The sequence below is a fragment of the Mytilus trossulus genome, unplaced genomic scaffold (assembly GCF_036588685.1).
Source record: "Mytilus trossulus isolate FHL-02 unplaced genomic scaffold, PNRI_Mtr1.1.1.hap1 h1tg000244l__unscaffolded, whole genome shotgun sequence".
Lineage (NCBI taxonomy): Eukaryota > Metazoa > Mollusca > Bivalvia > Mytilida > Mytilidae > Mytilus > Mytilus trossulus.
The window spans coordinates 1354292-1380888 of record NW_026963317.1 but is presented as its reverse complement, the minus strand read 5'-3'; the positions used below and the strand labels follow the sequence as shown (position 1 = coordinate 1380888).

At 32.3% G+C, this 26597-nt stretch overlaps 1 pseudogene; it reads right to left on the bottom strand.

Annotated features, from left to right (window-relative positions):
- Nucleotides 1–4334: 4334 nt before the first annotated feature.
- On the bottom strand, nt 4335–6318 carry LOC134701503 (uncharacterized; annotated as a pseudogene).
- Nucleotides 6319–26597: the final 20279 nt, after the last annotated feature.

Below are 26597 nucleotides of genomic sequence, written 5' to 3'. Positions count from 1 at the left end.
TCTGATTGGAAGTGAAAAAATCTTTGTATTGTGCTACCTTAACAATTCAAATTTTACACAAGAATACAAAAAGACAGAGAGTAAAAATAAAATAAGGGGTTTGACTTTGAAGCTTGGAAATAATCACTGTCTGAGTTACTTGAAATTGATTGATTGGCGTTTGCTTGACGTCCAGTGGCAACTATTTGATTTTAATTGTTTTTCAATAGAATAGTTTTCACTACATGTACCACTGCAATGGATTATATGTACTTTTTTATTCGATAATTTGCATTGAATGCATTAGTTAATCAATTTGCAAATGTTTATGTTGTTCAATAACCAGAGTCGATGCGTAACAATATTTATGAGACAGGTTGTTGCTATACACTCTTTAACCTTAGTATTTACAAAACTGTTTAGAAAAAAAAAATATTTATATTTTGTTATGTTATTGTCTCCCAATTCACTTTGCCAATCAATAGTTGTAAAGGTCATGAATTAAACAAAAGATTCTGTTAAAAAAAAAGTTTTTTGAAAATTTCCTATGACGACTTTGCTTAGACCGTCATGCATTTTTTCTTAAATCCCACTTTTACCAAGATTATCACCTAGCACCGGACATGTCTACCTGATGCATATATGTCTTGATTGATATAATAACTGCAAACTATACACTTCATATAAAGGTGTAAATGTTATAGAGCGAAAAGTATTATTATATGAACGTACTTTTTCTTTATAGAAATAAATGAGGGAAAAAAATGTGTTGATGTAGTAACTCATATTGCAGCATTTTCTAGATAAGTTCCGATCGCATGTTTACATAATACACATATCGAAGATATGTCTCGAGATATGAAAATGAACGATTTGTATTTTAAAATATGGAATTGAAAGTGTTGTTTTAAATTGTTCATAGCGTTTACAATACAACAAAAGATGGGATTTGTCCTCTATGAATTGAGACTTGCACATTTTACATAGGCGTTGGTCAAGTGGCACATTCGAAATCTACCCTTATCGATCTAAAAAGGTAAAATTCCCCTTTGCATCCGGACTATCACTGATCTTTGTTGTCTTGATAAGCATTTGTTTCATATATAGTTCTACATTGTTGACAGTTTTAATGTTTTTGTAAGTGCGTAATTGGATACGCTATACATCAATCAAATCAGGAAAATTAACTAAATATCTCACATTCATATTAAAGTTTGAACATGAATAATGACATTTATGTATGTATGATGTGCAATTGTTAATCGTATATTTTTTTTAAATGATGTACGCGTGGCAGGAAATGCATCTGGAATTGTTCTGTTTTGTGTTAATTCAATCTCAAAGAATTTCACTCGCGAGTGTGTGACTGTTTGTAATTGCATTGAATGAAAATTGTACCTAGATAGACGGTCATAAAATAGACCCGTTTAACTGATTGTGGGATACAAAAGATATTTCTGCATTTAAATGAACATACAACGTCACTTTAATGTTTAAATTTGATAAAAGGTCCCTATTTACTTCTTATTATACAATAATCAGCACATCATTTCTGTTTCCAATACACTATACAGTTGACAGACAAACATTTCCTGGAATCAGTTTTCTGCATAAATAAACAAAATAACTATTGTTCTTATAATACCAATACTTTGGTATTGGTTGTTATACCATGTTTATGTTCAAAAGGCCACTGTTTAATTGCTTAATTGAACGCACTCAATATGATAACAATCATAACATTTAACTTATTTTTTAGTTAATAAAAATAAGTTCATTTATGTGTGTTAAACATAGAATATCGTTATACAAATGTAACTTTTGGCAGTTGTTTGCACGATGCTTCTGGTGCAATCATATCTGACCAAATTCAATGAAACCATTTGTAGCGTGAAAAAAATCGCATTCTATAGAAGAGGGACGAAAGATACCAAAGGGATAGTCAAACTCATAAATCTAAAACAAACTGGCAACGCCATGGCTAAAGATGAAAAAGACAAACAGAAAAACAATAGTAAACATGACACAACATAGAAAACTAAAGAATAAGCAACACGAACCCCACCAAAAACTAGGGATGATCTCAGGTGCTCCGGAAGGGTAAGCAGATCCTGCTCCACATGTGGCACCCGTCGTGTTGCTTATGTGATTACAAATCCGGTAAGTGGTCTAATTCGGTAGGTCACATTCATGAAATGGAAGGGGATTGTAGTTACGACGTAAGGAACATATCCGATATCATTTGTGAAACGGTTATTCCATAACGGTCAACCAACTCGTGATGGCGTCCGTAAAATTTACGAAGGGATGATTTCAACTTCACCATTTGGAACTCTTGGTTTAATAGCTTCCTTGTGAGCAGCAACCCTCTATCAAAAAATCATGATAGGAAATGCAAGCACGGGAATATCGTATCAATTGGGAGATATATACCCCGTATGCAGGTGCTGCTGGAATGTTGCTACTTAGAAATGGAAAGTTCACAATTGGAAAGCTGATATCATCTCTTTTGTCGCAAAGTTTTGTTTTCAACCGACCCTCATTGTCAATTTCTAGATGTAAGTCAAGATATGAAGCCGACTTAACTGTATCTGTAGTATCTCTAGTTCGATGGGATAGATGCGTTCCACATAGTCACCAAATTTTGAATTGTTTAGTGAAAGAACATCATCTATATAGCGGAAAGTAGAGTTAAAGGATATTGCTAACTTCTTATCTTTCTTCCTCAGAAGTTCCTGCATGAAGTCAGCCTCATAATAATAAAGAAACGAGTCGGCAAGTAGAGGGGCACAGTTTGTTCCCATTGGAAGTATTGACAGTATGTTGAAAAACACGTCCTCCGAACGTAACAAATATGTTGTCAATCAAGAAATCAAGCATCTTGATAATATCAGTTTCAGAGAATTTTTTGTTTGAATCAGAGTGATTCTTTACAAAGTAGGATTTATCCCTCCCTAAGACAAGATACTTGTATCTACGTTGGCCATTCTTTTTTATGAAGCAAAGTAATACCAACTCTTTCAATTTGTCTCTTAGTTTGGAATGTGGAATACTTGTGTAAAGAGTAGGAAAGTCAAATGTTTTAATACTGTTACAAGATGAAAGAGAGTTAGATTGTATGTACTCTAAAAGATCTTTGAAATTTTTAAGTATCCACATCTGATTCACGCCACCTCTAGAATAGGCAGTTTCACAATAACTTTGAAGCCCGTCTTTGATTGCTGATAAAATAGATGTTAATAATTTAGAAAGAGGTTTCGTGGAGCACTTGGAAGACCCAGCAATAGACCGTTGTTTGTAAGGACACTTATGTAGTTTAGGTATCCTATACAGTGATGGAAGATCCAGTTCTTCATTTGGTTAAAATTCCAAAGGAACATAGAACAGACCAATGATTATCCAGGATTTCCTCTTTGGTAAGTGTCGTGAGGGTATATGTTGAGTTTCCAAGCGAATTGTCAATACCTCATTCGTTTATCAAGCAGTTAATGTAATAACTTTTACACACAAAAACGATGTTATTTGGGGCTTTATCTATAGAAGACACTAAAGAAATGTTTAAAACTGGGGATAGTAGGTGTTCCTAAAGAGCAGGCATATCCTGCTGCACATACAATTGAGTTTATGTTTTCTAGAGGTCTAAGTTGATGCTTTTATAACTGAGGTTTAAAAACAAACTTATCTATGAGGCATACAATTCTGGCTGCAGAAGAATACAAGAAGTGTACAATTTGGAGTTTAGTATGGCGTTCATTATCACTTAACAAGTATATATATTTGTTAAGGGGTTAGGTGACGGACGCCTCAGGGTGAGGGAATTTCTGTCTGTATTAATGAAGACCCATTGGTGACTTTCTGCTGTTGTCTTTTCTATGGTCGGGTTGTTGTCTCTTTGACACATTCCCTATTTCCATTCTCAATTTTAATGTTTATGACAATTATTATTAAGTTAAAAAATGATGACATGAAAGTTATTGAAATGAGCCGCGTCGGATAGAAATCGACCTTATGCAAAAAAAATCTCAATTTGAGTTTTGTTCATATTAATTTTGCTGATATTCATACAATTTGAATACAAAAAACTGTTTTACTCTAACTTTCTTTTTAAAAAAAAGTTTCGCCATTTCAAAGTTTTGACGGATACATATATTTAACATCAAATCTCACGACAACGTCGTGAAATTAACGTTATCGTGCATTAATTTTATTCTGTATCGGTCCTTTTCTCGTAATAAAGAGAGACATGAAAACATACATTTGTATACAATATTTAATTTGATTTATAAGATTGTTATAATGAAGCAATACATGATTCTCAAGTTTTCAATCCAACTTTAACCAGTATATGTAAAAGGTTACTCCTCTGAAGCACGAGGACAAAATTCGTCACGGAAATTAAACTGGACAAAAGGACGGACTTTATTGTACAGATAACGCCTTCTCTCCTCTGTCAGCCCAGCTGGCTGAATAACTTCTGGAAGTGTCGTGAGCAACTCCGGTAGGTTTGCGCTTTCCTTTAGGAGGACCAGTCTTTTCTCCGGTTGATCAAGAGTTTCTCTCGCAAATACGACTCCTACTTCGTCACTGGTAAATCTGAAGTGATGGAATTTTCCTATACCTCTGAGTGGTTTAAAATATATAGTGAAGAAATTATCCCATCTGTACCACTTTAAGCTGTTTTCGTCATCGTTATTTTCATTGTAAACTTCTGACCTATTGCATTTGGCAGAATTGTCAACAATTTTAACCAGTTGCGATACAGTGTTTACGTCCGACTTTCTAAAAAATAAATTCATCATGCCAAAACATGCGTCACATAAACATTGTGTGTGCCCAGCAATCATAAAATGCAAATTAATAGTTTTGTGCAAACCCTTTGCGCACCTCCAGAACAGATAATGTAAAGTAGTTTTATTTTTGTTTTGTCCCACGGCATTATCAGCATGATAATGACACGCCTTTTCACCGTAAGTATTACCATGCAGATAATGGTGGAGCATACTTAAAACAGCATTGGGTCCATGTGTCCGACTTCCATTTTCTCCGATTGTTTGTTGCTCATCAATCAAATAATTAGTTTGCATTGGAAAGTTTTCATCGCAAACTCCAAATATTTGAACCTTTCGAGGTGTTAAAAAGTAAAGAGCTCCAACTTATTGAGACGAATGTGGCAAGTTTACATATTGTGAAAAGTCAAAAGTGTAATGAATTTTTTGAACATTGAGTGTTATACTTTCCTATTGGAGACTCAGCTAACTTTAATTCATCACGTGATCTTTGTGTACATAATTTATAATACTTACGCTCCGTCCGCGCAGACTGTATATGGTCGATTAATTTTTGAGTTGTCACTAATTTCGCGTCTTCTGAAATAGATCCGGAAATATCCTCCCTCAACTGAAAACACGTTTTACACAGATCCGTCTTTGGTTTCATAAATTGAATATGAGGGACACATGCATTCCAAACTTCTTTAAATACGGTTAGTTCAACATATTGTTGTTCTGAGTTAACGCATGAACTAACATATTTGGAGTGTACATATTTCTTGCTCTCGCTACAAGGTAGAAGAATAGGAGGGGTATTGTCAGTTGCCCGAGGCGCAGCCGGGAGAGGGAGAGCAAATTCATCAGCATACCGCTTGATAAATTTTATTGTATTTTCAATCACTTCAAATGAATGTCCGTGATTCGATTTTCTTCCACTAAGACCATGGGATCGAGGGGTTACGCCATTTGCATTTAAGTGCTGTTTTAAACTTTTAAATTCGCTCCTCCCAATGTTATAAATATTTCTCCATGTGAACCCGCATATCTCAACTCCTTGAAAAGAATATCGGTATCGTTTTCGTTCTCTCTTTCCTCCTCTGAAAACCGAGTCTGTTATTTCTAAGTTTTCTAATTTTGAAAGCAAGTATATGTCACGCTCTGCTTTTGTAAATTCACAAACAGATAACGATACATCATAGGCCTGTTCTCTGAATGTGGAAAGCTTTGTAAAACTTTTTTTTGTACAATTACAGTCGTTAGCATATAGAGCATTTATTCGAAGTCGGGAAGGATCCTCTAATTCATCATTTTGATTAAGAACAAATGTATCTTCCGATTGATCTTGAATGACGGAAGTGGAATAAAATTCCCGGGCCCTAGCTTGAATTGTGTCACATGTATTTTCAATATCAGATTCGTCATTTTCAATATCGGAATTGCTGTTATCAGACACATTCAGTTCATTATTGCTTGATGCCAAAACCTCTGGTATTGACCCTATATATTGTTCAAAATAGGCAACTTCTTCATTTTCTAGTCCTTCGCATCCTATGTTATTGAACCAGTCCATTTCAGAAATTTACTACAACATTTAAAAAAAGGAATGCAATTAAAGACAAATTGAACCAAGAGCATTTTTCTATACGACTGGTAGTCGCGCTTTGCGCCATTATAATTCACCAGTGATTTGTGACAGGTAGATCAAAATCTCAAATACTATCTTTTTAAATTATAGTAGTTCAAATTTCAAAATAAACGGTTTTTTTAGATGAAATTTTGGTTTATTATTTATTAATCCGACATCATACTTTACATCTTGTTTACAAATTGTTACCTTAATCACGCAGACGGACGGACGGACGGACGCAAAATTGTAAGACCCACGGATGCATAGATCGTGAATTTTATTGCCAGAATACTAATTTTAAAGTTGTCGGGACATGTAAAAGGAGGTTTAAAGGGTTTTATTTTGAAAGTTATTAGTTTTTGAAATACATGTACACATGTATTATGCAAATGTTTCCCTCTTTCTTTCAATTTCTAAATCAGAAATGCCATTGAACATAAATTAAACGCAAAACATTTCCAAATTTCTGAATAGATAAGAACAGATAAATTGCACGCAAATAGTACAAAAAATCCACCTAGAGCACGTCTTGGTCTTTGTTTAATATTGTATATTTGTGTTGTTGTTTCTTTTTAGATTTTCCAAAATGCAACGGTACAATGATATGAATAACTTTTGATTTAATTTTGTTTTTGCGTGTGTCACTGCAAAGTTTTGCAATACAGCACAAATTTCGTTTTAAACTACCAGAAATAGTTTTTTTTCAGAATGTTACTTTAGTTTAGTTAAGCTTAAGAATTGAATACAATTATTTTTTAAGACAGGTGTTATGCCACTGAACGAAATGAAAACAAATTTTACTAAAATAGATAGTACTTTCACTTTGTATAAAATGTAAAAAAAAGATCGTGAACGTAAAAATAGTTCAATATATAGAACGTATTAGGAAATACATACCTTAGCAAAACAATGTATTCCTGTTAGCCAAAACTGATACTAATGTTGAGAAATATGCTATTTAGAAAAAGACAGGATTCAGGAACAATTTTTTTTTATTAAAAGCAGACGACACGCGACACGCAGGTGACGGTTCCCAGATAATTTGGAAATGTTCATGTCGGACCGGATAAAGCGGTTTCCGTGAAAGACTATTGGCATTTTTTACTAAACTTATTAGAAATAATATACTACTTTTGTCCTATATGCATGGAATACGTTAGCTAAAGGCCCGATTTAATCAGATAAACATTGTATGGTTTCCCCGTATATTTTTTTTTTCAAATTTCATATAAAACCCCACTAAAAAAAAATTGTGAAGGCATATATTATGTTGGATTTTACACAAATACGGAGTTAAAAGACGCAGAATCGTCTAAAGTATACTAGTTTAATTTGTCATAGTTTTGTCGTCCATTACTTTTGTTTTTTCATGTTATGAACATGTATAACAGTATTTACAATTTAATTTCGTTGAAATACATAAGAAATTTCCGAACAAAAACAATACTGGTTATATTACCAAAAATTGAAAACGTTTTACAACAAAAATTTATCCAAATAAACAAATATAACTGTGACAAATCTGCTTCTATTGGTACCTAGTACATTAAAATCCGACCAGAAATGTCCCCACAATATTTTTTTGAAAAACGTAGTTTTTAAGATAGCGACATGGTTTTTTTATAACGTCAGAAACTATCTGTATGAAAACTTGTGAAACTTGTGAAACTTTATCGTAACGTTACTCGGTTTGACGTCGAATTGCATAAGGTCGATTTCTATCCGACGCGGCTCAAATTATATATGCAATAGTTTTGCTTTAAAAAAAATACTTTTTCAAATATCATGTTGTTGATTTATCTTTTAAGATATTTAAAAAGAAACCAATTTTAGTGTTATTTCATATAACTATATTATCAATATTCAAGGAAACATTTTATCGCGAATTGAAATATGTTTAAGGGAAGAATAAATTAGCCATGAACCGAAGAAGTTCTTTGGTATAAAGTAAAATAACAAAAATACCGATCTCCAAGGAAAATTCAAATCCGAAAGTCATTAATCAATGGTAAATTTAAACGCTCAAACACATCAAACGAATGACAAATAAACTGTTAGAAGTTAGATGAAAGAATTCTATAACATTTAGACATTTTTTTCAGTAATTTGTTTATTCTAAGGGTTGGGGCAACAAGTTTAGTAGACAAATTATAACACAAAACCTATAGATGTATGTATTCTATTTCTTTTGAGAAGTACAATTATTAAGTTTGACAATTTTTTTTTTCAAATTTAGAAAATGAAAAAAACATTTATGGCATACAACAAGCAAAGAAAACTAATGTTATACAGGGACCTGACTTGTGACAGGTGCACAAATGATGAAGTGGTTTTTAACACGTTTGTGAGTGTTAAACACTATATGAAAGACCTAAATCGGTGAGAAAAGGCTTGACTCGTCAGTTCAAATGAACAAACAAAACACTGTGTTACTCTGAAATAAAAAAAATCATTATATTTACTTTGTAACCCTTGAAAAAGAATTACTTTGGTATCCTGAATGCTTTATATCCCGAAAAATATGTAAATTTCTTTGTACCTTTTAAATAAAAGTTGCTCTGTATACTCCTAAAATACGAATTTCTTTGTAACCCTCAAATTTGAATTGCTTTGTAGTATGAAATAAAAGTTGCTTGTTAGTAGTTATCAAAGGTACCAGGCTTATAATTTAGTACGTCAGACGCGCGTTTCAAACAAAAATGCCAAAAATAGAAGAGAGGATACCTTAACTAAGATGATGAAGTGTGTGAGATCATGGTTTGCTATCCAGACAATCAAAAATAGTTCCGAACTTTAAGTAAACTCCAAGACCTTTTTGAAAATGGTTAGCTTTTGCTCTAAAGAAAGAAGACAACGACCCGAGGTTAGTAGTTCTATGTTAATTTTTTACAATCCTAAAATATAAGTTGCTTTGTAAACCTGAAATAAAAGTTACTGAAGTGACTCGGGCCTATTCAAAGTTTCTATCCGAAGTGCCGTATTTTTTGTTATTTTATCTTTTACAGAAAGTGAATCAATTTGGTCGAATAAAAATTGGGGTCACGGACCATTCAAGCTCAAAATTTTATTTTTAATTAGGTATTTAAAAGGGACCATTTTTCAATGAAATGATAGGGAAAATAGAGGTGTTGACCTATTTTAATCGGAATATCAAAAAAACGTTCTATGAAACTTGGTCCAAAACTGTAATATAAAAAGCTGAAATATAGCTTCAAAGAATGAGCAAATAAAAAACATAGGTCACCGATAAGGAAAACAATATATTTTGCTTAAAACCCACATTTTGGCGGGAAAATTGTGAAATTGGGTAAAATGTAATTTTGAGCCTTTCACAGATACAAATAATAACGATAATATTTTTTTAGTGACAATTAGTAACTACAATGATTTAACATTTCTTATCAATCAAAATATTCAATATCGAATTTACGACACATACTTTTCGTTTGCATTGTAATTCATGCGTGAAATTAAGTGCAGTCGAATAGACCCGATTCACCATAATAAATCTTAAATCCCTATAATAAGAAATCAGCAAAAATATGAATCTGTTTTTCATAGAATCATGCAGTTAAACTGTTTCACTTTAGAAGTTGGTGATATCTAGATACTAAATAATTAGTTGGTTTTCATTTTGCTTTTCATAGTGTGATACATTAGATGAGGTTTTCAGATTGATCTTCTTGTTGTGAATAAACGATTCAAATTCTACATGAAAACAGAAAACGAGAGATAGATAGTGAAATAAATTTGAGTTTGAGTTGCTCCGCTTGGAAGCTAAATAATAATTGAGATTAACTTTTCAACTATTTCATGAAAATCAAGTTCATTACAAAAATAACTTACTAAAATATGAGTTACTAGTACTGTATAACCCTGAAACATAAGTAGCTTTTTTTCTAACCTGAAATATTTCATTGGTGTAATTGTTTTGTAACACTAAAATAAGAATAACTTTGTCATCCTAGAATATTAATTGCTTTTTTACCTTGAAAAATAACTATTTCGTAACCTTAAAGCAAGAATCACTGTGTAACACTAGAATATGAGTTACTTTGTAGCCCGCAAATATGAAATGTTTTGTAATCTTAGATAAGAGTTACTTAAATAATAATTGAGAAAAATATGAATAATAATCTGCATCGGAACATTGCAGTTAAAATATTTTGCCTGAGGAGGTTTTTTTTTCTCTGGCTATCGAAATATTTTTTTAATTTAACATTTTGCTATTATCATGTGAATCAGTAGAGATACAATATCAAATATTACACATTTATACAAGCAGACAAATAATCAAAAACGGAGTTGATCTACATTAAAGCTTGGAAACAATAACTGATAAACAAATGATTGAATTACTGAAGATTGATTGATTGATTGGTGCTCGCTGAATGATCAGTGGCAACTATTTCATAAAAATTCGGAACGATGAACAATTTAAGCATTTTTGTTGCAAGATGAATTACGGAACATAAAAGAGATTAATTATAGAATAATAAATTAAGACATGGATTTTAAAAATAGTTTGTTGATCAGAAGCAAAAGTTTAACAATGGCGGTTTGCGAGTTCAAACATCGGATTTACATTTCCTTTATTTGACTTCTTTGAATTTAAGTTTTAGAACTTTACTTTACAAAACTGCTAATGGAACACTAAACCAACGTGTTATATCAATATTATAATTACTCTATGGAAGTAACTCGGTGGGTAAAAGGGGGTAGAGTATTTTTAATTGTTTAGCTTTTGAAAAAGATATGTACGGAACCAATTATTTTTTCAAAATACATTTTATCCTCTACACTTGATTTGTCTTTTAAGTTTGCCTGTTTATGTTTAACGCCAATTGCATTGCCCTTCGCTATATCACAACGTTCAATTAAGTTGGTAAAGGTAGACGAAATGCACAGATATAAACATCGACACGAAATTTTAAGATGAAGAGATGTTAAGTTATAATGTTTTCGTAGGTAAATCCGATAAATGTATTCCTTCTTTGAGCAATTGTCAGGTACTGAGTGTTGTTAAAGACTCCTATACATAATGCAGATACGGAGACGTGGTACGATAACCAATGACCAACGAGTTTAATTGACGAAGATATAAGCAATTATACGACATCGTACGTTTCGCGTTGAACATAGTTAAACTTTCAAGTGAAAATAACTAAAACAAAACCCACTTTTTTTTTGTTGTTCTTTAAGAAATTTATCAATAAAAAGCATATTTAACATTTCAAACAGACATTCAAGGGCATTACTTAAAGTTTACTATAAGTTTATGAAACATTGTATCCGTGAGTGCTAACGATACCATTTTTCCTAATTTGATATTTCCTAGGGAATTCACTCTTTTTTTAAACTTGTATGATATATTTCTGATATCAACCCCAATAACGTAAGTTTTATAAGAAATATGGCAAGAATTGTACCCGTGAAAGCACTAACGAGGCCAATTTCCATAAATCTAAAAATTCCATGGGGGCTTACTCTTTTGAACCAGAATGTGTCCATATTACACGAATGCCCAACTCGCACAATCATTTTCTATGTTAAGTGGACCGTGAAATTGGGGTATGAACTCTAATTTGAAATTAACTTTAGGCAAATTATATCATAGGAAACATGTGTACTACGTTTAAAGTTGATTCTACTTCTACTTCATCAGAAACTACATCGACCAAAAACTTTAACCTGAAGGTGGACAGACGGACTGTCAAACAAACCGACGAACAAACGGACGGACGGACAGACGAACGAACGGGAGAACAGAATATCGTAGGTGGGGCATAAAGTCAATCATCAACCATTGTAGAAACTATTCAAGCTATTGGTAATATTAACCTATAGTATACGTTTTATTAAGATCTGACAAGAGGTTTACCTGTGAGATCGCTAACAAGATATGACAGGCGGACGTACGCCCGGTATTTACATAATAACAAACACCAACACAGTAAAGTCTTCTTTAAAAAACCAGACATGGGAATAAATTAGAATGTTGACACCAACATCAACTGAATAACAGGTTCATGATTCAGTAAAGGTGCATAATGAATGTGGCAGTGTTGAACATAGTTGTTAACGCTCAAACATGTTAACCTAGGACATTGGGGTTACAATATTCTTGAAATCTAGAATAAGAAGGGGCAAAACTCCTTGAAAAAATATGGAATCATGATGCACATTCACATAGTATGCCCTAATTATTAACGAAGTTCTATGAAATTCAGTTGTATGGTAGAAGGGTTGAGCTTAGTTGCAGTAGTTAAGGCCAAATGTTATTCTAAGGGTCATAACTACTACAAAAAATTGTAATCATTATTGGTTGTTGATATGATCAACATGGCAACAATCTGCATTTATTTTCTTAAAAATATCGAAAAAAAGGGGAAAAAATGTCATATATTTCCCAAACATTTGGCTAAAAGTTGAATTTCAATCGCTTAAAGTAATACCTTTTCTGCAGCTGTTTAGATGCAGCTTTCAGTTAATCCAGTTTTAATGTCTTTCATCTTTTTTTTTTTGTAAAATTGCGTCAAAAACCTCGTGACAAAAAAATTGTTCGTAAAAATTACATAAATATCTGGACCGATGGCTGTTCTAACTATGAAAATACGTAGAGTTAAACATAAAATAGCCAATAAAACATGTGAAAATAATTATGATGTTCTTATAAACCATCCTAGAAGGCTAAATAACTACTCAGCTGTCTAAAAGGGAATTTTGTAACCCAATAACTTTCATATTTGAAAAATTCCCCGGGTTCAAAATGCGAAACTAAACTCCTTACTGTGAATTGCTACCTCAGACGAGCTGCGATGGGAAGAATATTACTGACGGACAGAGAGACTTACGGACGTACGGACGGATTAAAACATTATACCCTACGCAAAATGACCTTTAAAACATTTGTACACGTTTTCTCAAATATCCAGTTCTAACTTCGTATTCTGTAAGAAACATACAATTTCGCTTGGGTGCAGTTATAATATGAAAGATAATTACATAAACAATTCCATTTTCTCAAAATTAAAACAAAAATCTACATCAATTCCGTAACGACATCATCGTTATTCTAAATATCATAACATCATCATGTGACCTTGCGCCAAAGTCAAGTGCTAAAGTCAAACCAGTAGCAGCAAGGACACAACCACAGATCGTCAAGATTTTAAGTTCAAAACACAACGATAGTTCCACGCATCTAGTTCGAAGCAATCGCAGTGTACTGTTTACGGATCTTTTTGCAGTTGACTGTCCAAATTTGGTAATTTTTTTCTATCTTTTTCTGTTTTGCCTTTAGTTTTTTGTGATAATGGTTTCAGTTGGTACAGTTGTATCGAAACTTATCTCAGGAACAGGTTATTCTGAAAATACTCTACTTAAGATATGACTCAATCCTTCATACAAGATTATGGGTTAAGGAGGGCTTTTGACTTCTAGTGTAAGGCTGAGGACATGAAAACATTGATTTACTACTACACTGAGATATCTTTAGTATATACATTTTTGTACAAATGGTGGAACTTTTTAAGGAAATGATGTATCTTAGAGTAACGTTTTTCATATTGTTACATGTATGTCTGTATCTAATTACTTAAAAACGAAAACAAAACTGAATATTTAACATGTTATTTTTTATATATATATATATTATGCTGAAGAAATAACTACCTGAGATGTATGCTCTTTCCCCAACGCGCCATGTTTTATCGTACTCAAAAGTGACCAACGATCATAAAATTCTAGGCGAAACCACTGTAGCGCTGTAATATATTCAGGTCAAAATTCTAAGTTCAACTCCTAGAAAAAAAAATTAACCATACTTTGCTGTTGATAGGACATCTACATATCATGTCCTTATTCTCTACAGTTTCATTAATTTCAGTACCGTGATTTCAGTCAAGTTGTAACGACAAGAACAATACTGACGGACGAAGAGGCTGACGGACGGATGGTTGGGTAAAAACATTAAACCCAACGCAAAAATGACTTCCATGTTTTGTCTTACACAAAAGTGACTAAAGATCTTAAATTTCGAGATGAAACCACCGTGTAATGGCAGTGTGAAAATGACAAAATACAAAGGAAGACCCAACCTCCATATGGAAAATGTTAAATGGCAAATATAACCATTACGAGATTAACCGTTTTGGCTTGTTTCGTTTGGATTTTAAGGCTCCAAAGTAGTTACTAACATTTTGGTATCTAGATAACCTGATTAGAATTGGTTATGTGCTTCATGTGTCATACTTAAAATTAGAAATAATCGATACAATACAATTATATAATTTATTATAACTGTAGACATTTTCACATAAAATTGTATTCTGTAGACATTTTAACATAACATTGTATTCTGTAGACATTTTCACATAACATTGTATTCTGTAGACATTTTCACATAACATTGTGTTCTGTAGACATTTTCACATAAATTTGTATTCTGTAGACATTTTCATATAACATTGTATTCTGTAGACATTTTCACATAACATTGTGTTCTGTAGACATTTTCACATAACATTGTGTTCTGTAGACATTTTTCCATAACATTGTGTTCTGTAGACATTTTCACATAACATTGTATTCTGTAGACATTTTCGCATAACATTGTATTCTGTAGACATTTTCCAATAACATTGTGTTCTGTAGACATTTTCCCATAACATTATGTTCTGTAGACATTTTCACATTTATTGTGTTCTGTAGACTTCCAGGATCATTTACCTGAACTAAAACGATTAAGTTAAAATTTATTTAAAACGGGTTTAGTTAATGTATGTAATATAAAGTTTCAAAATACTTATTATCAAAATCTTTTTAATTCAAACTAAAACAGTATTGCATATTTGGTTGAAAACCCTTTTTTTGCACATACTATACGAATATACATATCATAAGATGTTTATAAATATTTATGTATTTATAAACAGTTGTAATTTGGCAATGTGCATATTCTCCCGTTATAAAACCGTCGACAAAAGAAAGGAAAATCAGGAAATTTTATTGAAAAAAGTTTTAAAAAAAATATTAACGGCTAAATGACATTCTAACTCGTCGCATGTTAATGTTCTTTATATTTAAACTGATTACCTATAAAATTGATAATGATCATTTAAATTAAAGAGCGTTTGTGTTCAACTTTAGAATCTATGCGAAATTTTATGCGAAATACCTGATAAAACTATTTATCTAGAGAAATGGGGAATACTCTACTTTAATATAGAGTAAAGGACACTGTAAAACTCTTAAATAATTACTAAAAAAAAGTTCGTTTGACCAGTCTAGCATTTTCCACAGTATTCCGAAAGTAACAAGATGTGGAAGATTAAACAATATTACCTGTATTCATATTAAAGAATAAACAACATTCAAATTCTAAAATGGAATAACATTCACCATAAATGAGAAATATGATGTTGGTGGTTCTTATAGAATATATATATATATATATCTAACTATTAAAACATCTTCACAAAAAGAAACATATGTTTTCTATTTTTTCTTTCTTAATCTAACAATAGTCGGTCAGACAGTATGAACCTAATTCCAAAAACATGTGTTGTGTGGTCAAAAGGTCACATTATTTGGTTTATTATTTTGAACTTACAAGGAACATGTCGTTCCTCCGCAGCACTCTCCTTCTCTTACATTAATGGGAAGACAAGTATCCCGACAATGATGTTCACAGTGAGTTTTACCTGTAAAATTATTAAGTTGATTTATTGTTCATATTTTCAAAGTACAATCATTTGTTAGTCAATTTTGTTTGTACTTTTGTCTTTTAATCTTTTATATATTGTTCCTTCAGAGACTTTGTTTTTTAACCCGTTATTGTAGTTTTCTCTTTTGGAATGTTTTGTTTAAGGTTGATATTGATCTAAATACTGTCAATATCTGGCGTCATGTTTTTGTCCCGATTGAAACATTTTGACTTAGTGTTGATTATCGTGGCGGTTGATGCAGGTATAAGAGGAGACGCTTATCCTGTCGAAATACCCGGTCTCAACCCTTTTGATGTTAATTTATTTCCTTGATTTGTCTTCTAAATCCATATATAAATTTTTAACTTCGGTAGGCTACTGTTGCCTTATTTATGTTTAACCATATCCACTTATTCGTGTCCCACACATGGACGGTACTAATTTACTATGCAGATGTACAGTTTAACAATTAAAAAAATCTCATCATAGACACCAGGCTTGTCGTTTTGAATGCGTGTTTTTTAATGATTGAATCCTTCCTTGCAACAAAAAGCAACTACCCTAAAGGAAAATATTTCTATTCGATTTTTAATAGAAAAAGTTGGGAAAGTAGATTAAGACGTATGTAAAAGTATGGAAAAATGAGGAGTATACATCAATTGAACAGTTAACAAATGCCTAAAAAACGCGTGTGTCCATTATCGACTGAACTGATCTGACGACGTTTATATCCTGACAGACTTAAGAAATGCAACACTCGATTATTTTTTCATTTTAAAATAAATATGACGCATGCAATACACATTAGAATATACAGTTGATTCATTTCTTCGTCGTCTAAGGTAAGTTTGAAATACGAAAGTTGAATTGATTACGCCACGCTTAGAGTTTAAATTATGGTGTATGCACTAAAATCCTGGTTTTCTCTTTATTGTGGCCGTGCCTATCGTCTAAGGCAGAGACAGCTGTTAAGAATCCCTTAATCATTGACAGAAAGGTTAATCAATTCTGTTAGGAATGTTTTCAGTTAAATTGTCTTCTTTCTGATTTTACTCATTCCTACCCATTTCAGTCTGTATTAGCACGAATGCGGAGTACACTGAAACCTTTAAAAACAATTATACAGGGGATTATGTGGTATTTCAGAATATGATAAACATTGCTGATGTGAATCTGCCTGTCATGACATTCAACGTTTGTGTTACAAATGACATCGCCTAATTTGATTACAATGGCGTGAGGTTAAGCTACAGGTTGACCGGGTCCATAGGTGGTCACTAACGAGTTATTACTACCTGCTCTGATGTTTCATGGACTTAAAGTAATTGTATGGCTCAAAATTATTCTCAAATTGACCGTGCACTAAATTCTGTCTGTAAATTTCAAATGGCTTAATTTCAATATTCGTTCCATAGTCGTGACAAAAAGGAAAATCAACAACTTTTTCACTAATTAAAATTTGGAAATGGATTCAAGGATATGTTCAACAAAGAAAAACTTCTCAAAACAATCATGTATGCGCTTCTAATTTCTCGTCAAGAAATTCCATCGACGTCAAAATTCCGCCATGTTTGATTTTCTGAGGGAATTCAGGTATTGATTTTCAAAAACGAGTACGAGAAGCATCATAAGCAATGAAATGAATAGAAGTCATGATTTGATGAAAAAAATAAACAAAATATATGTTGCGTTTTTAAAGTCCGTCCGTATATATTGTTTAATGGTTTTCTATTCAAATGTAATTGTTAACATTGTGGTGTGTAGAATTTAACAACTATATCTAAGCATCAATGCTGTTTAATGACTGTCGGGTTTGTAAAACAGCAAGTTGAGAATTTTAATGTATTATGGGCGCTTTTAAAATCTGTTCAATTAAGACGCATTTAATTTGTGTTCTGAACTTTCTTTAGGAATGAATATTTGGTTACAGAAGAAAAGTTGTCTTAAATGAGTGTGTGCTTGATGTGTTCTATGGCTATATGATTTGCGTTATCCTTGTAAGTCCCGTTTGGTCATATAGCACTTCACATTTTTCAGTACTTTAATATCCTTTAACGTAGAACATTCCTGATAAAAGTGTATATCCAAAAAAGCTCTTCGGACTCATAAAATTTATTAAGTGTTATTTTTATTTTGTCATAGCCATCGGTAGATACCATAACTAGTTGTCTGTTATTCCCCGGAGACTATCAGCAAAGTGCTGTTGCAGTTAGAGATATAATCAGTGAGAAATTGTTTTGTTAATGAGGTTCGATTTGTTGGAATGATATTATGTATCCCTATTTTAATCTATTGAACTTTTATGAACTGCTTTAACAATTTAGGTAATAGCGTTTGTTGAAGTGACATCATGACTCTCTTATCTGTTGGAGTTTCAATCTTAACAAAAATAAATTTATTTCGTATAAAACTATATTTTTTCTTATCTTTTGGCACATTTCTATTTAAATTACTAAATTTATGTTATGGAAGAATTCATATATTTTTTTGTTTTTGCATTTATGTTTTGCATAGATTATCATTATGAAGTACTTAGTATATGATTGTATATGGTTATTTTCTAATCAGTTAAACTCAATCAAAGACTCTCATACCGGACATTCTCTATCATTCTCTTTTCATTTCTAAACAACTTACATCGAGGTGTACAGCAGACCATGTTGCCACAACATCCTTTTGTGTCTATTATTCCATTACATATATCTTCTTCTCTAATACATGTTGAACCGGCAGGGCATTGATCTGAGAATAAAATGTAGACATAATTCTCACACGAGATGTTGATATGTCATGTTGATGTGTGATGTATAAGGGATAGTTTACCAAGTCAGGAAAATAGCAGTTTTTATCTTATAGTTCGTTTCGGGGTGTTTTGATTGTCGTTTGATTTTTGTTGCACTTAAGTGTTTCTGTTCTTTCGTTGTTTTCCTATTATAGTTGTTGTGTTTCCCCTGGTTTTAGTTTGTAACCCGGTGTTGTTTCCTCACGATTTATAACTTTCGAACAGTGGTATACTACTGATACCTTTATTTTACAGAATTAAAATTCGACTCTAGTTAAAATAAAGACACAAAGATAATTTGGATATTGATGTTTTATAACTTGTAACATGTCGATTTGTTAAATGTCAATGTGTTAAATGTCGGAGTGTTAAATGTCATCAACATGTTACAAGTAACAAAACATCAATATACAAATGTACAATTTTCCAATAAAGAATTTAAAATCACACATTAACAAATTCAAATTGATATTTAGAAATTAAGAATTTTGAAATTACAAAGATACAAGTAACAAATTGACTATTTACGAATATTTTCTTTAAAATCCATGCATGTCATGTGTTCTCTTGTTAAAAATTGTCACACTGGCTTTCATATAAACTTCTTCTAATTTTTTTTATTCAAATAGGCGAAGATACCAAAGGGTCATTCAAAACTAGTAAGTTGAATAAAAACTGACAACGCCATGGCAAATACGAAAAACGATGAAAAGACTACCAAATTCTAAATAGTACATAAAAAACCTAAGATTTAGCAAACAAGAACCCAACAAAAAACAAGGGTAAACTCCGATGCTCCGGGTAGGTAATCAGTTCCTGCAACACATGTGACACCCGTTAAAAGTGTCAATTAAATTTTGATTACTAGTATCTAGTAAGAGGACAATATCTTTATCTTACTGAGCAGTTTCTATGTAAAGTATGTTGCGAATGAATAAAGGCACAAGCCGGTAAGAAGAGGGACACACTTATTTGCCATAGTAGTGCCGATAATTGTTTGTTGGAAGACACATCATTCAAAATTAACAACTACATCTATGTTGATTTCAGTTCAAAGAATTCTTGTTATAATCCAAATGGTTTTAACAAGTTACTTGTATTCACGTTGGTCATTCTTTTTTATAGATATAGGAATATGTGGTATGAGTGCAAACGAGACAACTCTCCATCCACAAAACTATTTATAAAAGTAAACCATGATAGGTCAAGGTACGGCCTTCAACAAGGAGTATTGGCTCACAATGAACAACAAGCTATAAAGAGCCCCAAAAATTAGTAATATAAAACCATCCAAACGGGAAAACCAACGGTCTAATCTATAAAATTTTTGTATGAAAGAGATGTACTAGTTCATGAATATAGTATTAATGTATGGACTTTTTCATATTGGCCCTGTAACATGCCCGAGGTGTTAATAATGGCCAATGATGGTTGTAATGGCCCTGAGGAAACGCCGAGGGCCATTACAACTGTCCGAGGCCATTATTAATACCAAGGGTATGTTACAGGGCCAATATGAAAAAGTCCATATATTGATACATTTATTAACCAACTTCATTCGAGAACAGTCTGAGTCCATAATCAATATTAATAATATATGTATCAGGGCCATTATAGACATATGCACTTTCATGCTTCTGTTGACAAATTTGATAAGAAATATGTCTTTGTTCATAAAATATGGCATTATTTTTTAGATGGAATTGGTTTTTGTGTGTGTTCACTAGTACTTTTGCTTTGAATTTTTTTTTTTAGAACTGGAAAAGATCATATATCAATCATTATTTTTTGTATTGACTGTAAACAGTTGTCTGTTGTGTTTGTATTCACAATGCTGGAAGCCTTGTAGTGAACTCTAAAGTGTAAAATGATGCATTGGCTTTCTGTGCCCATAGACATGGTGCCAGTCAGAATATAAGGAAGAAAAATACCATTGATTTTTTTAATCAAGATGAACAAATAAATCAACATAACAATGTGTCACTGAATTGTAATTTTCATACATGTATAATGGAATATTAGGTTCCATTTATTCTTGTGAACTATCTAGTTCATAATACTTCCTTTCCCAGAGTAAATATTCAAGTTTATAACACCACCTGTGATTGTTGCCCCACACAATACACTAAACGGATTGCTTTCTTTCCTTGTAGCTGTTGATATCATTTTCGAATTCATACTACTGATTTGTGAAAATATTGGATTTGGTATGTTCTCTTATAACAGTTTCTAATTCCTTGTTTATGTTATCATCATTGTTGTCATTGGGTCCAGTGTCAAAGCTGTGTTCAGGTTCATTTACTATAACTTTGTCAAAGCTGTGTTCAGGTTCATTCATTAAGTTGACAGCATCCAATTCATTTGATCTTTCTGGAGTGGTCATTTTAGTTAAGATTTCAGATGCTTTACATTGCTGTTTGATTGAAGGAATGTTATAGTGTGTTAGTGTGGAAATGCTTTTCCAGCCTTCCAATTGAGCTATCTCTGTTACTGGACGCTCAGATTGAAGCTAGGTAGTGGCAAATGTTTTACGGGTTGAATAATTCACCTTTCTGCCGAAAAGTTCAGCAGTCTCAGCCATTGTTTTCATCATCATACCTAGCTTGTTCTTCCTTAAAGGCTGACGACAGTACCAAACACCATCTTTATCAGGGTTAGGCAAGGGCCGTAGATAAAATCTTGACTCTGGGTCACTCCTGAGGTCTTCTGGACGTTTTGAAACATACAACTTAAACAATTTAACTGGACAATAGTCACTGTTAGGTTGAGCAAACATTTTTGGAGTGACATCTCTGACATCTCCTGATTTTGCCCCAGTTCTTGGTTTCGTGGTGCGTTCTAAAATATAAAAAAGCAAAGTTATTCATGGACATGTAGGGTTAAGGGTAGCTATTAAAAGAGTTATAAAGTGATTTTTTTTTTTAATTAGTCTAAATTACAATTAAAATGCATTTAAGAAACATATTCGTTTTTTGTTTATTGTTTGCACTAATTTTTTAAATACAACTTGGAAAATATTTATTAATAAATGACACTTTGGCCCTAAAAAACACAACTTTTTGGCAAATATTTATTTTTGACTCTCATAAATGATCTTATGTTGTTGACAGTGTTAATATGTTATGTTTTGTGTTTTTATCTGTAGTAGTAATTTTGTAAAATAGAAATTTGGGTTGCATTGAGTTGTTTTTAACTCTTTTAATAGGTTGCTGTCTTTGACACATTCACCACGGACCAGGTTGCTGTTTTCGACACATATATCATTTCAGAACAGTTTAAAAAATCATATTAAGTTGTGCACATTGTTACTTTGTAAAATGAATTTTTATGAGAAAAGTATTTATGAAAATCAATTATGTCTTGATATGTGTTTTAAATTATCATGATCATCATTAATTTACTGCATGTTCCATTAAAATCATATATTTTTCTTTATTGGTCTTCTTTAATGGCATAAAGTTTAAAATACATACAACGTAATTAAACATACCATAGAACTCAACATACTCTGTTCCAGAACAATCTTTAAGCAACTTTAAATCTCCTAATCTTAAGTTTGTGTGTTCTTGTCTTCCTCTGAAGCCATAATGCACTCCATTATTTAGCCACACTGTGTTCAGTAACGCATTTGGATTGGCTAGAAAGAAAAAAAATCATAAGCATACATGAACATATAATTACATTGTAGTACGAAAATTTGAAGTATGAAATATTCATGTTCCCATTTCACTAAAACATATTTTCATGTTTGATGGTTAAAGGGAAACAACTCCTACACATTAAATAATTTGATGTTTTTCCAATTCCTAGTACTGGTAGTACTGTTAAGTATACTCGGACGCTTTAAAGTTAATCACACAAAAATTTGTTAAGACATGCAGGCAAGACACAACTTAGACTTACGGATGTAGGACTGGCACAAAATTTTAAATTATGAACCTTTAAGTTTTAATGTTAATCATGTTACTAATATACATACCTGCACCTATAATTTGTTTTTCGTACAATTTTTGAATTTCATCAGAATCCAATGGTTCAGCCCTGTTTTTTTTGTTTCCTTTTCCTTGAGATTTTAGATCTTTCCTTTTAGCTTCTAGAACTCTCCTAGAGTGACTAAATGCTTCATGTTTTTTAATATCGACATTTATTTTTAAGTCTTTTAGGTGGCGATCAATGCTGTTCTGAACTCCTGACAATGTATCAGGTTCATATTCTTTTCCATCACGTCGTCGTACACCTGAAATTTACAAAAAGTATTGTGTAATTCAAAAATTTGAACAATCAGATTAACAAGTTGACATGTACATTCACAAGTAACAATTGAAAATTTATATTTTAGATTCATTATTCGCAGACTTACAATGTATACATATTTGAAGGGTTGCAAATCAATTATGTAAATAAATATAAAATTAGTTAACTGGAGCAAAACCTATCTAAATGAACACGATGAATAATAATGATTCTGAATTATAATTGAAATAAATCAAATTTGATTTGTTTTTTTTAATTTATTACAAGGGTTAGCCTGATGTCAACATGGTCAATTGGCATACACATTTTACAACCTCATTTTATACTAAATGGGTTACATAAGAAATTTACAGGATAGCAGGTTGTTGTTAATACATATTATGACAGTAGGAATGCCCTTTGTTGTCGTTTTTTATACTACCGTTAAATTGAACAATATTTGTTTACGTCATATGTCAAATTGTAAGTATCAAAAGGAGTAAACGGTTTATTTAATTTTATTACTGACCCCTATGTTACTAAATATTGTCATTCATCATGGGGAGTGCCCCGTCCTTACCCTTAGGCCTTACACAGTTACATTGTAGAGGGGGGGCTAGGAGGGGTCCTGATCCCAAAATCCCGGGCTTAAATACACGAAATCACGGGCTTTAAACTCTGAAATTCTAAGTTACCGAAATTTGAAAAAAAGAATTCCCAGATCCTGAAAAGGTCAATCCCGAACTACAGAGCTTAAAAACACCCGATCCCATATTTCCCGATAAAGGTCCCATCCCCTCTCACTGTACATGTACTACTTATTTTTTTATTACAATGTAAAGCATAGATTAGAATATTAGATTAAGTAATGTGCAAACGTACCTAGATAAAATCTTGCGAGCAGCCTGTCAAGCTCTGGAAAAGGTACGTCTTCAACCATCCGCATCTCGCCATTGGATAGAGCCCACTCATAAAACATTTTCAAATCTGATTTAGTTTTGGTGCGAGTATTAGCATTTCTGTTAGCAAGAATAAATTGTTCAGTGTCACTAATCGTAACAGCTTTATATCTACCATCATTCACCTCATTTGAATTATTTTGGAGTAAATCTTCAGAGTTTTGTACATGTATGGCGGCATCACATTGCTCAAGATTGACCACAGAGTCAACATGGTCAAGGGGGACCTCCTCGAGAATAACACCTCTACCGGCTAGAGCGCTGGCTAATGCCAACAACTCTTCTCTATTACTTAATTGTTCATAGCGGTCTATGTCATTGACAAGTACTTCAAGCATATCCTCCCCGTTTTTCGCAAATCTGTCTGAAACTCTCTTCGGACTGCTCCACGGCAAACCTTCATCTTCCATTTTCACGCAGGGTAGTCTGCTCAAACAAATAAACAGTACAGGTGGCGCTTTAAGTGTAGAGTAATGCTAAAGTGTGTATTTACGAATATTAAACACAACTTTTAAATTTTTTGATTCTCAACCCTCATAAATTCAAAAAAATGAAAGAAATAAACGACATTTTGATTTAATCGATGTCCCGTTTGATCTGTTCATAATGCATGGCTGTGATTTCGTAATGCACGGGTGTGATTTCGTAATGCATGGCTGAGATTTCGTAATGACTGGCTGTAGCAATTTCTCCGTTCATAATGACCAGATGTCGAAATCTTCCTTTTATAAAGCATAGGCATTTCTATACATATTGTAGTAAGTTGGTTAATAAATCTGTCTAAAAGTTTACAACTGGATATACTAATGCAAAGGGCATACAAGTCAAATGTTGTTATGCTATTTAAAGAGGTTAAAGACTTGAATTTGTATGTATTCTAACATATCATTCTAATGTTCTTTTATCCACATCTTATTCACAACCCTCAAAGAGTATGCTCTTGTATGATAAGTGAATGCTGGCTTTGATTGCACATAAAATTCGTGTTGATGAAAAGACGTCCCATTCAGCACCAACCAGATTCACCAATACAATCAACATTTTTTTCAAACAACACCCAGAAAGGGTCGTCTAGTCCTGGTATCTATGATGAATTTATCTATAATGGTTCTTGAACGGTAATCAAATATATAATCATCCCGGTATGTATGTTTTGGAATTTTGGGTCCTCAATGCTTTCAACTTTGTACTTGTTTGGCTTTATAACTTTTTTTTATCTTAGCGTCATTGATGAGTCTTACGTAGACGAAACGCGCGTCTCGCACATTATAATCCTGATAACTATTAAATAAAAAGATGCCTTACAAAAACTAAATAGGTGACGAGCATTATGAAATTGCGATTTTGAAATGTTTCATGTCCTTTGGTATGAAATCCTACGGTGAATATGGTTAAAATCAGTCAGTTACTTACCAGTACATTTGCAACATGCTTTACCACATTTACACCTTACAGGCAGTTCCTCTACTTTCCCTCCTAACGAACTACATGTTTTAGAGTGCGAACAATATCCTCAATAAATCCCAGTACATTCAGTATTAGCTTCACCTGTAAACACAATTAGTGTACAGAAAAAATAAAAGCCAAATCTGGAAACGTTTTCTATTCGCGGTCATAAGCAATCCATACCGATAGACCTTAAAATACTTCTTTAAATATCTTAAAAAAGGTAAAATATCATATTGTTATTGAAATAGGTAAAATATTTTTGTTGTAATAGTTAAAATATAATATTGTTGTTGAAATGCATGTGTAAAATATCATATTGTTGTTGAAATGTGTAAACTATTAAAATGTTTAAAACTATGTATGATTTCTTAATACATTTCGAGAAAATATTTATATCAAGAAATTTATAGATAAAAGTGCTTGTAAACCATGTAAGTTTGACCTGACTGCTATTCATGATTTGCTTTTTAGAATTTCGCTAATAGTAGGAAATAAAATACATTCTTTTGTTTTTGCAAAAATCAAAATTGAAGATAACCATATGCATGGTAATAAAGTTGGTTCTTCGTTTTATAGTTATTATAGTATTTACAGACACCTTCGTTTTTTTATAAAATATGCAATATGTATGTCAATGATAACATTTAATGTTTCGACTAACTTGATTCCAACAACGATTTCTTATGCTACATTTTGTCATCATTAAATGAGGCATCGCCGAAATAGTTCTTTCTAAAAACATCACGACGAGTGCAACATGTTGAGCAGGATTACTTGCCTTTTCAGCACATCTGAGATCATCCCAGGAGTTAATGAGGGACCGTGTTGCCCAAATTTAAATGTTTCTATTTGCTCATTTTACTCTATTCTTTATTTTGTATTCCTTTTTTCTATTGTTCGCCCTTTTTCCTGCATATTTTGTCCATTATTGTCTGGCCTGTTAACCCAGTTCAGACCATGACCTTCTTTCGTTCCAAACAAGAGAACTTTTGTGCTCCAATGTTTTGAACAGAAAAGTCATCGAACTTAAACAATTGAAGTAACTATTTGTTGAATATATTCGAAAATTAAAAAAAAAATAGTTTTTTATTT